Source organism: Cetorhinus maximus, chromosome 31 (assembly GCF_964194155.1).
Source record: "Cetorhinus maximus chromosome 31, sCetMax3.hap1.1, whole genome shotgun sequence".
In the NCBI taxonomy this organism is placed as follows: Eukaryota; Metazoa; Chordata; class Chondrichthyes; order Lamniformes; family Cetorhinidae; genus Cetorhinus; species Cetorhinus maximus.
The window spans coordinates 15566164-15579683 of NC_135909.1; the positions used below are offsets into that span (position 1 = coordinate 15566164).

Sequence of the window (13520 nt, forward strand, 5' to 3'; positions counted from 1 at the left end):
TGGATGATCACAGACTCTGTTCTGTCTGTCACTCAGTCTCCTCCCCGCCCCGCCTCTCACTCTCTGTCCTGTTCTCAGTCAGGTCGGGGCGGGCTATTTAAAAGAGGAACGTGAAGCAGCTCGTCTCTCATATTCTACAGCGATCTGAGTGAAGAATCATCATGCCTGGCAAAGGGAAAGGAGGCAAAGGACTGGCTAAAGGCGGAGCAAAGCAGCACCGCAAAGTGCTTCGTGATAATATCCAGGGCATCACCAAACCAGCAATCCGCCGCCTGGCTCGCCGTGGCAGTGTCAAGCGGCTCTCGAGTTTGATCTATGAGGAGACTCGCGGGGCGCTGAAGGTTTTCCTGGAGAATGTGATCAGAGATGCGGTCACCTACACTGAACACGCCAAGCGCAAGACGGTCACTGCCATGGATGTGATGTACGCTCTGAAACGCCAGGGCCGCACTCTCTATGGTTTCGGCGGCTGAACAACTCGACCCTTTCTACCAAACACACAACAAAGGCTCTTTTCAGAGCCACCCAAAACGTCACATTAAGAGCACTGACCTGGGAACGGGAGCGAGAAATCTCAAACTGTAACTGAATGAAAAGCAACTTTAGCATCATTTCATTCTCTTTCTGTCACTAGTTCATTTATTAAGGTTGTTGATGTTTTAAGTGAGGAGTGGAGCGGTGTATTATCTCCCCAGACCCCACTCTCCCACTCCAATATATTGGAAGGACGACTCACTCCGTTTTCTCTTCAATATCTATTAAACCGTCATTTGAATAAAACCCATACAGTTCATGATGTTTATGTGGGAGACCCGGAACTGTCGGTAGTCATGGTGATTTCGCCCATCAGTAGGAGCTTTCTACCCGCCTGTTATAAACAGATCAGGTAAAGATTCCGAATTGAAACCGGGTTGAAAGGCATGTAGAGCCAAAATGAGACTTTTCTCAGGTTTTATACTGGTGTCGTTTGCTGCGAAGCTAGTATTTTTAATGAAAATGCTGGAAAATATCACCAGGTCAGGCAGCACCTGTGTGGAGAGAGGGAATTATCTCTTCTAATGGACATGACGTTTCTTCAGAGCCAGAATGAAATGAGTTCAAACAGTGAGCAGCCCTTTCACAGACTCTGTGAGAGGCTCTGAAAAGAGCCTTTGGGTTATTTGATTAAAGAATGGCCGCTTCACTTGGTCTTCGAGCCCGCAGAGGCGCTGGTTTTCTTGGGCAGCAGCACGGCCTGGATATTAGGCAGCACCCTGCCCTGAGCGATGGTCACCCCTCCCAGCAGCTTGTTGACCTCCTCGTCGTTGTGGACGGCCAGCTGCAGGTGTCTGGGGATGATGCGGGACTTCTTGTTGTCCCGGGCCGCGTTACCGGCCAGCTCGAGGATTTCAGCCGTCAGATACTCGAGCACAGCAGCCAGATAGACCGGGGCTCCGGCACCCACACGCTCAGCATAGTTGCCCTTTCTCAGGAGCCTGTGAACACGGCCCACCGGGAACTGCAGTCCAGCCCGGGAGGAGCGAGACTTGGTCTTGGAGCGAGCTTTACCGCCGGTCTTTCCTCTTCCAGACATTTCACAATTTCACAAACGCTTTCACAGGACTGAAATCAATTGTTGGGCAGCAAGTGTCTAAGTGTCTGTATCATAGGGACAGGAAGTGTTCCAGCGCCTGTTACTATGAACAGAAAGTGTCGGAGTGACATTATTTTCAGTTTGCAGTCATCTTGTAGCTGCAGAAATAAATTGATTTCAGCATGATGGGAGGATTGCTGATTCGGTTCTTATTTGTCATCAAAGAAAACTGAGTTCGATTACAGTGAATGCATAACTCAGCGTCTTCATTAATATTTCAAGCAGCAAGTTTCCGATGTATAGAAATACCCACCTTTCTCCCTTTTGTCTAATATATTTGATGATTAGAAATCTATCAAAGTGAGATTTAAAATTGAAGTGTCGTTTCCGGAAGGGAGCTCTGAAATTCTCATCCCCGTCTGTCGATAGAGATGGTTTCGAATTTCACCTCCGGAAAGCTCTGAATGTTTTACTGCCCCCAGTGCCGCCAGCTCCTACCCCCCACCCAACCTCTCCCATCCTCTAACCCCTATCCCCCACCTCTCCCTCCCACCAAACTCCACCTCCACCCCGCCCCAGTACCTGGATTGCCAATCATCGGAAACAGTTCCTCACTCTGACACGCTCGCCTCAACATCTCCGAACCGTCGGTGGAATTTCTTGTTAAACAAGGAAGAAGGAATTCCTTTCGAAGTGGTTTGGATGAAGGGGATGTTCTGTGTTTTCATTTCAGGAATTTAGCAACGATTGAGTGAAGGTCAACGGACCAAGATTTAGAGAGGACAAAAAATTGCAGCGACATTTTGAGGAGAGGTGCGGACAATAGGAACTGACTTCATGATCCAAAATCAATCTGAGATCCCGAGGCCAAGGTTCTGGGAATCAGTGGATCATTCAAAAATTCAAGAGACATAAATGCAGCACAGTTTTTATGGACAAGGCATTATCTGGCTGGAAGGAATGGTAGCCTGGTCCGAATGGATCAGGCGTCTGACTTCAATGTACATTATGGTGTAATCAGAAGATAGCAGTTTCGTGTCCTGTCCCGTTGCTTTATACAGAAATCTGGTGGAACGTCCAGTAAACCAGGTTCCCACTCGTCAGCTGCAAGTTCTGCTTTTTCTTCCAAACAATGCGGAGCACTTTCTCAGAATGTATTTCCTTGTTACTTTGTGCATTCATCCCTCACTCATCTTTGGATTGTGTTCCGTTACTAAGAAATCCACAATATCTGATTAATGTCGAGAAAATATTGATATTTCCAATGGAACAAAAGGTTTTGCATTAATCCGTTTAATAAAATGCTGCGGAGGGAATTGCAATTTCCTCATCAAGCGGCTGAATGATTCGCTGAATGTTCAGTTTATGTTTCCAGGGATGAAAGATGATGTCACTGGTCTCGTAATCCAGAGGCCCAGGCTCATCTCTAGGGGTAAGTGTTCAAATCCCACCGTGGTAGCTCGTGGAATTTAATTTCAATTATTTCATGATTCTTGAATTGAAAGCTGGTCTCTGTAATGACGGCCATGATAATATCGTCGATTGTACTAAAAAAAATCATCTGGTTCACCAATGCACTTAAGAGGAAACATTCTGCCATCCTGACCTGGTCTGGCTTACATGTCACTCCTTGCACATGGGGATATGGTTGACTCTTATCTGCCCTCGGAAAATACTGAGCAAGCCATCCAGTTCGAGGGAGATTAGGGAAGGGCAGGATGTTCTGGCCGTGCAATTGACGCACACAGCCCACAAAAGAAGAATAAATAACAAAAAGTGCAATACGTGGTATACAAGGACGAAAGGATTGACAGTTTGGATCTTTATTCTCTTGTAATAACAAGGCTGAGGGGTGGCCTAACGCTTGTATTTCAAATAGTGAAAACAATATTTCATGGGATGTGAGCGTCGCTCGCAAGGCCAGTCTTTGTTACACATCCCAAATTGTACTTGAACTCCGTGGATTTCTCAGCGGGCAGTTAGGAATCAAACTCAAATGTCCTGGCCAGGGAAGACATCAGTGAACCATCACTGACATTAGCGTTTAATTGCAGATTTTTATTATTGAGTTTAATTTCCAGCAGCAGCCATGGTGGGAAATGAACATAAGTCCCCCGGATATTTCCACTGCTCCACTAACTCCTCTTAGAGAGATATATCAAGTCGAATGGACTCTATATCGGATCCCCAAGTTATTGTTAACAATAAAATCGCAACGGAGATCTTAGAAGAAAGCTCTGTGCAATCTGGCCTCAGAACTTGGGTTGGAGTATCACATCAGTGATTCCAGGCAGACCTTCTGCAAAATCACCGCACCGAGGAAGACACAGTTGATGAAACAACGACCAAGGTGGGATTCGAACCTTAACGTGCAAAATACAATGGATTTTTATTCCATCACCTTAACCTCTCGGCCAGCTCGGCACCAAATGGGGCCTATTAAACGCCCTTCTATACTTTTTGCATTCGTGAACTGTTGAAATAAATGATCCTCTTTGGTACAGGCCCTGAATATTCGGCCAGATGTGTAAAGGTGGAAATGTAGTTTCTGCCATTAACATAAATGCCCACCACATCAGATCAGGGACTGTTGTAAACCAACTGATGTGAATCACTTCAACACTTCAACCTGATATCCAACATGTTTCTACACAGTGTGAAAATCCAGCGCTGGAAGACCGGAACTTACAAGCATTTGGTTGCAAAATGAAACCCCTTCCAGCTCACTACAAGCACCGGAACACTTTAAAATGTCGTAAAATAAAATGAAACTTTGGGGTTCCCAGCTCTGCTTGTCTTTTCAGTCAAGATTGTAGCCGAGTGCAATCAGCCTCCAACCTGAATCCACACGGAGGGAGTTGCCTTATTTGACGCATAGGGATAAATTTAGAGTCTCATGGCACGGAGAAACGTTCTTTAATCTTGACATTCATTTTCATCACGCGTGTTTTTAGTGATGCATTTTCTGCAATGAGTTCCCGGGTGTTCAAACCTGGTCCTGATTTCCGGAACTGCCACCACCTCGAGCGCGAAAAAAATTACTGCATTAAGATGCCCGATGGGCTCGTTTGGGAATTGAACCCGGGTCCTCTCGCAGATTAATAGAATGAAATTCGCAACGCGTGAATCATGCCCCTAGACCAACGAGCCACCTGTACGACAAAGTGCAGTCAAAGGATCTTTTTCTTGTCACCCATAGTGTATCAAACAAAAGCGAATTACTGTTCCTGCTGGTTTTCTTTTGGAATGTATTAGAAACCCCGGGGATGACTCCAACCAGTGGAGAGATTCCCTCCTCATTTCCATGAACTTTCAGTTTTGCTGGGGTTCCTTGATGCCCGCACTAGGTCAAATGCTTCCCTGAACATAAGAGAACACTTGAACCTCACGGCTTGAGTTCAGCTGTTTCTCCATGTTTGGACCAAGGCTGCAAAGAGGTCAGAATGTGATTTAAAAGATGCCATACATGGTTTGGTTGAATGGACAGAAAATTGGCAAATGGAATTCAATCCCAGAAAGTTTGGGGTAATGCATTTGGGGAGGGCAAACAAAGAAAGGGAACACTCAATAAACGGGAGGATATTGAGAAAGGTTGCGGAAGTGAGAAACGTTGGAGTGCATGTTCACATTTCCCTGAAGGTGGCAAGACAGGGGGACAAGGTGGTAACGGAATGTTTTCCTTTATTGAACGAAGTATTGAATACAAAAACAGGGATATAATGCTGGAAATCTATAAAACGCTGGTTAGGCCACGGTTGGAATTTTGTGCACAGTTCTGGTCATCACATTACAGGAAGGACACAAATGCTCTGGAGGGAGTGCAGAGAATATTTAAAAGAATGCTACAAGGGCTTGAAAATTGCAGCTGTGAGGAAAGGTTGGATATTCTAGGGTTGTTTTCCTTAGGACAGAGGAGGTTGAGGGGTGACCTAATTGAGGTGCAAAAAGATTATGAGCGACCTAGGGCTGGGGATCAGAACCAGTTGGGTTTCTCTGGCAGAGAAACACCAGAGACACAAAGGGCCGAATGGGCTTTCTCTGTGGTGTAACTTCTCTAAGATTCCATGTGTATAAGTGCCGGATTCATTCTGTATCACTCTGTCCCTGGTAAAGGATTTGAGTGTCTGACTCCTGATGTATTTGTCAGCCTCTGGGGATCTGTCATTCATTCTGCATTGCTCTCTCTGGAAAACTATGTGAGTGCGGGATTCATTATGTATTGGTCAGTCTCTGGGGATGTGTGTGAGTGTAGGATTCACTCTGCATTGCTCTGTCTCTGGTGCACTATGTGAGTGTGGGATTCATTATGTGTTCGTCAGTCTCTGGGGATGTTTGTGCGTGTATGATTCACTCTGCATTGCTCTGTCTCTGGTGCACTATGTGAGTGTGGGATTCATTATGTATTGGTCAGTCTCTGGGGATGTGTGTGCGTGTATGATTCACTCTGCATTGCTCTGTCTCTGGTGCACTATGTGAGTGTGGGATTCATTATGTATCTGTGAGTCTCTGAGGTACTTTGAAAATCAGTATTCATTCTACCAAGAATATACTTCATTGGGCCATTTGGACACATTGGTACATTATTGCTAACCATCTTCAATCCAGTTTACTTTAAGTAATATTACCTTTTTTTCCATGAAATCTATTCCCTCTCCTATGCTTATCTTGCTTTCCCTGAAATATAGCTGTGCTAATCGTCTTGACTGCTCAATATGACAGCCAGTTCCAAATTCTACCGACTCAGTGGGAAAACAAGGTAGTATCGAATTCTCTTTGAATTGATTGTTGACACCTCTATGTCCACCCTATCACATCCCGTCACTAATTCCTCATATTGAGCTGTTTCTGCAACACACACAGTTAATGTCATTGTATCAAAATCCTGGAACTCCCTCCCTCACAGCACTGTGGGTCTACCTACACCACAGGGACTGCAGCGGTCCAGGAAGGCAGCTCACCACCACCTTCTCAAGGTCACTTAGGAATGCACAATAAATGCTGGCCGAGCCAGCGAATCTCATATCCATTGAATTAATAAAAAAAAGTTCCGCTCTGTTGCAGTTCTCAGCTCTGGCCAGTAGATGTCAGCACACTCAGGGAGCGACAGAACAGACAAGAAGCGTTCACATTTTATTGGACGGCGAAGGGTTATTTGGTTCAATGCAGATCTGTCAATGGCACTCTGTACCTGTGATATTGTAAAGTAAGTATGGGAATCATATGTTTCTTTCATCACTTGGTTCTGTTTGTGTGCATGAGATTCATTCTGTATCTGTCAGTGGGATTAATTTTACATCTGTCAATCTTTGTTATTATAAATCATTGTGAGATTCAATTGCAGTTTTCCCAATCATCGGTATTGTATGTGAAAGTAGAATTTACAGTGTGTGTGTGTTAGTGTGTGGTCTTCCATTTGTATCCATCAGCATCTGTTACTCTATGTGATGCTTGGAATCTTTCTAAATCTCTCAGTGGTACAATTGGTGTGTCATATTTCTTTAGTATCTCTCAGATTCAGCTATTGTGAGTGAGTGCAGTGACCAGCCTGTATCTTTCAGCATCTGGCACTGAAAATGTGCTTGAGAATTATTCTCTGCTTCTGTGTGAGTGTGGGATTCATTATATAACCTTCAGTCTCTGGGACTAATTATAAGTTTGGATTCATTCCACATACATTTCCAGCAGAACAACAAGCCACTGATCTGGTAGGTTTAAAGCAAACAATGTGTGTAAGCTTTGGCTGAGTATTAAATCTCTGGAGGAAACACTACGTTTATTCTGATTTCGTCAATTATTTGCCTGTTGGAAAAAAGTATATTTTAGGACTCAAGTACAGGTGGAGTGGAAGATACAGATTCCATCAATTTAACCTCTATAAATAATAATTGTGAAAAGTTTGAGAGACTTTAGACAGGCTCTAGCTCTGATTGGTCAGTCCATTCTCAATCCTAATCTTCAACCAATCGGAGAGCCAAGTAACAGGAATTGGAAGTGCCGATTGGCTTATATTTTCAAATTCGAAAAGCCCGCCAATTTGAGGGGGGAAAAAAGATAATAGCCGAACGGCTTAATTTCAAGGCAACAATTTTAATCTCACGCTTTAGGAGCTGTAATATTCCATTCTGCGTCACAGAATCCTGGCGCTATTTTAGGAACAGATTAAATGTGTCAATCTCTTATCTGTAACCGGCGGTAACAAAGCAGCGATTTAAAACAGAGCCAATCTCAGCTCACTGGAAACGCAATAACATAGGTTACCAACCGACTCCTTCCTACAGGTTTCATCGGAACAGAGAGAAACGGCTGATTTCTGATCCTGTCCCCGGAAAGCGGCCGGGAATGTTACAATCGGAAGAGCGGAGCGCTCCAGCAGCCACACGCTCAGCATAACTGCTCTTTCTCATGAGCCTGTGAACACGGCCCGCGGGGAGCTGCAGTCCAGCCCGGGAGGAGCGAGACTTGGCTTTGGCTTTGTCCTGGGCTCCACCGCCGGTCTTTCTACAATCTTACACACACTGACACCACGAATGAAGAATTCCTCTCGCACACACCCTTTCCCTATCTTCTGGGGAATGTAGACGGCCACTTCTGAAAGCCCGGTCATGAGCTTGTGTGATACACAGCGCGAAATGATCTGATCAGGGTAGCCATTACCCTGCAGGATGCCTTTGATGAGCCCGATTTCAGCATCAAGCTTGAACGGTGAACAAATGGCTCGGGCCCGAATCACAAAGTTGCTGATAAGACCAATCTTACAGAGCGTGGAACTGTAAGAATCCCAACGCGTATTTTAACTAATTTAGAGAATTTTGGTCTGACTACGGATTAGGCTGAAAATAAATCACGAATGCGATGGCCGGGAATCGAACCCGGGTAAAACTGCTTGGAAGGCAGCTATGCTCACCACTATACCACCATCGCCCGTTTTTTCAAATTACAATCAGCATTTATAGTACCGCGAAACACACTATATCTTTGGCATCTTGTGTCTGATTGATAAACTGATTTGAAATAATTCTCACCATGTTTATGTTGTTTCACACGCATTTAAAATGACCCCGAGGAAGTTACCTCTTTGCACGTCTCACGTGCAGCCAGCAGAGGGCACCAGTCCACAATAAATTCTCTCCTGCTGTTACTGTGGACACATCGAGACAGGAAAATGTCTGTTGCTGCCCGGGGAACGGGCCGTGAAACAGACAAAGATAGTGACCAACTACAACGGCCCCATGTAGATATCCACAAAGTTCAGAACAATAAAAAAATGCAACTTATCCTGGAAGGGATGATGAAGTTCTCTCTGAAATAACTACACCAACACTGCCCTTAAAATAATTGATTTGCTGTCACTAATTCAATACCAACCGTTTAAATTTCAGCCGGTATTCATTTCCAGTTCTTAGACAGACACTTTCACTGACCGGTTCAATCTTTGCAAAACATTTCGAATTCCCTCTCAATAAACTAAATTACAGGCCCGTGATCCGATTTTATCTTGTTCTTAGTCCCATTAATTTGTGATACCTGCAGACTAACTGGTTTAGAGGCTGATGTGTTTGTGACCTTCGTTCTCCTTCTCTGCCTGATCCTCACACCTCTTGACTGCCTTGTAGATTACAAATCTCCCCAACTCAACCTTGGCCAAACCCCGCGTCACAACTCAAACCCAAACATATTATATTCTCCAATTCAGCTGGAAGAGGGGTTAGTAAAAGTCTCAATGCTTCTGGGAGGGGAGTTGTGTGTTAATGGAATAGAAGATGTCCTAGAAATGGAAGCAGACTGTTTGTCTGTTTGTAGAAGCGACTGGAATGAGGCGGGGATATTGCTGACAGGTCTGGATTTAAAAGATCCCGGTTTCTAACTATAGATAATCAAGATGTTCCATTGAGTAAGATTTGTTTCGAGCGCCCTGTTCACTAATGGTGCCCAGAATTCGAAAACAAATCAGTTCGAACAGGCAGGAGGCGGAGCTAGATGATCACAGACTCTGTTCTTTCTGTCACTCAGTCTCCTCCCCTCCCGTTCTCAGTCAGGTCGGGGCGGGCTATTTAAAAGAGGAACGTGAAGCAGCTCGTCTCTCATAGTCTGCAGCGATCGGAGTGAAGAATCATCATGTCTGGCAGAGGGAAAGGAGGCAAAGGACTGGGGAAAGGCGGAGCAAAGCGGCACCGCAAAGTGCTTCGTGATAATATCCAGGGCATCACCAAACCAGCAATCCGCCGCCTGGCTCGCCGTGGCGGTGTCAAGCAGCTCTCGAGTTTGATCTATGAGGAGACTCGCGGGGCGCTGAAGGTTTTCCTGGAGAATGTGATCAGGGATGCGGTCACCTACACTGAACACGCCAAGCGCAAGACGGTCACTGCCATGGATATGGTGTACGCTCTGAAACGCCAGGGCCGCACTCTCTATGGTTTCGGCGGCTGAACAACTCGACCCTTTCTACCGAACAAACAACAAAGGCTCTTTTCAGAGCCACCCAAAACGTCACATTAAGAGCACTGACCTGGGAACGGGAGCGAGAAATCTCAAACTGTAACTGAATGAAAAGCAACTTTAGCATCATTTCATTCTCTTTCTGTCACTAGTTCATTTATTAAGGATGTTGATGTTTTAAGTGGGGAGTGCAGCGGTCTATTACCTCCCCAGACCCCACTCTCCCACTCCAATATAGTGGAAGAACGACTCACTCCATTTTCTCTTCAATATCTATTAAACCGTCATTTGAATAAAACCCATACAGTTCATGATGTTTATATGGGAGACCCGGAACTGTCGGTAGTCATGGTGATTTCGCCCATCAGTAGGAGCTTTCTACCCGCCTGTTATAAACAGATCAGGTAAAGATTCCGAATTGAAACCGGGTTGAAAGGCATGTAGAGCCAAAATGAGACTTTTCTCAGGTTTTATACTGGTGTCTTTTGCAGCGAAGCTGTTATTTTTTAATGAAAATGCTGGAAAATTTCACCAGGTCTGGCAGCACCTTTGCGGAGAGAGGGAATTATCTCTTCGAGTGGGCATGACGCTTCTTCAGTGCCAGAATGAAATGAGTTCAGACAGTGAGCAGCCCTTTCACAGACTCTATGAGAGGCTCTGAAAAGAGCCTTTGGGTTATTAGATTAAAGAATGGCCGATTCACTTGGTCTTCGAGCCCGCAGCGGCGCTGGTTTTCTTGGGCAGCAGCACGGCCTGGATATTAGGCAGCACCCCGCCCTGAGCGATGGTCACCCCTCCCAACAGCCTGTTGAGCTCCTCGTCGTTGCGGACGGCCAGCTGCAGGTGTCTGGGGATGATGCGGGTCTTCTTGTTGTCCCGGGCCGCGTTAGCGACCAGCTCGAGGATTTCAGCCGTCAGATACTCGAGCACAGCAGCCAGATAGACGGGGGCTCCGGCACCCACACGCACAGCATAGTTGCTATTTCTCAGGAGCCTGTGAACACGGCCCACCGGGAACTGCAGTCCAGCCCGGGAGGAGCGAGACTTGGCTTTTGCTTTGTCCTGGGCTCTACCGCCGATCTTTCTACAATCTTACACACACTTACACCACGAATGAAGAATTCCTCTCGGACTCACGCTTTCCCTATCTTCTGGGGAATGTAGTCGGCCACTTCTGAAAGCCCGGTCATGAGCCCGGTCACAGCGCGAAATGATCTGGTCAGGGTAGCCATTACCCTGCAGGATGCCTTTGATGAGCCCGATTTCAGCATCAAGCTTGCACGGTGAGCAAATGGCTCCGGCCCGATTCACAAAGTTGCTGATAAGACCAATCTTACAGAGCGTGGAACTGTAAGAATCCCAACGCGTATTTTAACTAATTTAGAGAATTGTGGTCTGACCACGGATAAGGCTGAAAATAAATCACTACTGCGATGGCCGGTAATCGACCCGGGTCAACTGCTTGGAAGGCAGCTATGCTCACCACTATACCACCATCGCACACTTCTTCAAATTACAGTCAGCATTTATAGTACCGCGAAACACACTATATACTTGGCATCTTGTGTCTGATTGATAAACTGTTTTGCAATAATTCTCACCATGTTTATGTTGTTTCACACACATTTAAAATTTCCCCAAAGAAGTTACCTCTTTGCACGTCTCACGTGCAGCCAGCAGAGGGCACCAGTCCACAATAAATTCTCTCCGGCTGTTTCTGTGGGCACATCGAGACAGGAAAAGGTCTGTTGCTGCCCGGGGAACGGGCCGTGAAACAGACAAAGATAGTGACCAACTACAACGGCTCCATGTAGATATCCACAAAGTTCCGAACAATAAAAAAAATGCAACTTATCCTGGAAGGGATGATGAAGTTCTCTCTGAAATAACTACACCAACACTTCCCTTAAAATAATTGATTTGCTGTCACTAATTCAATACCAACCGTTTAAATTTCAGCCGGTATTCATTTCCAGTTCTTAGACAGACACTTTCACTGACCGGTTCAATCTTTGCAAAACATTTCGAATTCCCTCTCAATAAACTAAATTACAGGCCCGTGATCCGATTTTATCTTGTTCTTAGTCCCATTAATTTGTGATACCTGCAAACTAACTGGTTTAGAGGCTGATGTGTTTGTGACCTTCGTTCTCCTTCTCTGCCTGATCCTCATACCTCCTGACTGCCTTGTAGATTACAAATCTCTCCAACTCAACCTTGGCCAAACCCCGCGTCACAACTCAAACCCAAACACGTTATATTCTCCAATTCAGCTGGAAGAGGTGTTAGCAAAAGTCTCAATGCTTCTGGGAGGGGAGTTGTGTGTTAATGGAATAGAAGATGTCCTAGAAATGGAAGCAGACTGTTTGTCTGTTTGTAGAAGCGACTGGAATGAGGCGGGGATATTGCTGACAGGTCTGGATTTAAAAGATCCCGGTTTCTAACTATAGATAATCAAGATGTTCCATTGAGTAAGATTTGTTTCGAGCGCCCTGTTCACTAATGGTGCCCAGAATTCGAAAACAAATCAGTTCGAACAGGCAGGAGGCGGAGCTAGATGATCACAGACTCTGTTCTTTCTGTCACTCAGTCTCCTCCCCTCCCGTTCTCAGTCAGGTCCGGGCGGGCTATTTAAAAGAGGAACGTGAAGCAGCTCGTCTCTCATATTCTGCAGTGATCTGAGTGAAGAATCATCATGTCTGGCAGAGGGAAAGGAGGCAAAGGACTGGGGAAAGGCGGAGCAAAGCGGCACCGCAAAGTGCTTCGTGATAATATCCAGGGCATCACCAAACCAGCAATCCGCCGCCTGGCTCGCCGTGGCGGTGTCAAGCGGCTCTCGAGTTTGATCTATGAGGAGACTCGCGGGGCGCTGAAGGTTTTCCTGGAGAATGTGTTCAGGGATGCGGTCACCTACACTGAACACGCCAAGCGCAAGACGGTCACTACCATGGATGTGCTGTACGCTCTGAAACGCCAGGGTCGCATTCTCTATGGTTTCGGCGGCTGAACAACTCGACCCTTTCTACCAAACACACAACAAAGGCTCTTTTCAGAGCCACCCAAAACGTCACATTAAGAGCACTGACCTGGGAACAGGAGCGAGAAATCTCAAACTGTAACTGAATGAAAAGCAACTTTAGCATCATTTCATTCTCTTTCTGTCACTAGTTCATTTATTAAGGTTGTTGATGTTTTAAGTGGGGATTGGAGCGGTGTAGTACCTCCCCAGACCCCACTCTCCCACTCCAATATATTGGAAGAACGACTCACTCCATTTTCTCTTCAATATCTATTAAACCGTGACATGAATAAAACCCGTACAGTTCATGATGTTTATGTGGGAGACCCGGAACTGTCGGTAGTCATGGTGATTTCGCCCATCAGTAGGAGCTTTCTACCCGCCTGTTATAAACAGATCAGGTAAAGATTCCGAATTGAAACCGGGTTGAAAGGCATGTAGAGCCTAAATGAGACTTTTCTCAGGTTTTATACTAATGTCTTTTGCAGCGAA

At 45.7% G+C, this 13520-nt stretch overlaps 1 protein-coding gene and 2 non-coding genes across 4 annotated transcripts in view; 1 reads left to right on the forward strand and 2 right to left on the reverse strand.

Annotated features, from left to right (window-relative positions):
- The window catches only part of LOC144670298 (uncharacterized), a 940207-nt gene that overhangs the window by 538299 nt on the left and 388388 nt on the right, over window positions 1-13520 (forward strand). The window lies entirely within an intron of this gene.
- Window positions 8422-8494, reverse strand: trnag-ucc (transfer RNA glycine (anticodon UCC)). Its single transcript has one exon. It is a non-coding gene; the product is annotated as a tRNA-Gly (tRNA).
- On the reverse strand, window positions 11439-11509 carry trnag-ucc (transfer RNA glycine (anticodon UCC)). Its single transcript has one exon. It is a non-coding gene; the product is annotated as a tRNA-Gly (tRNA).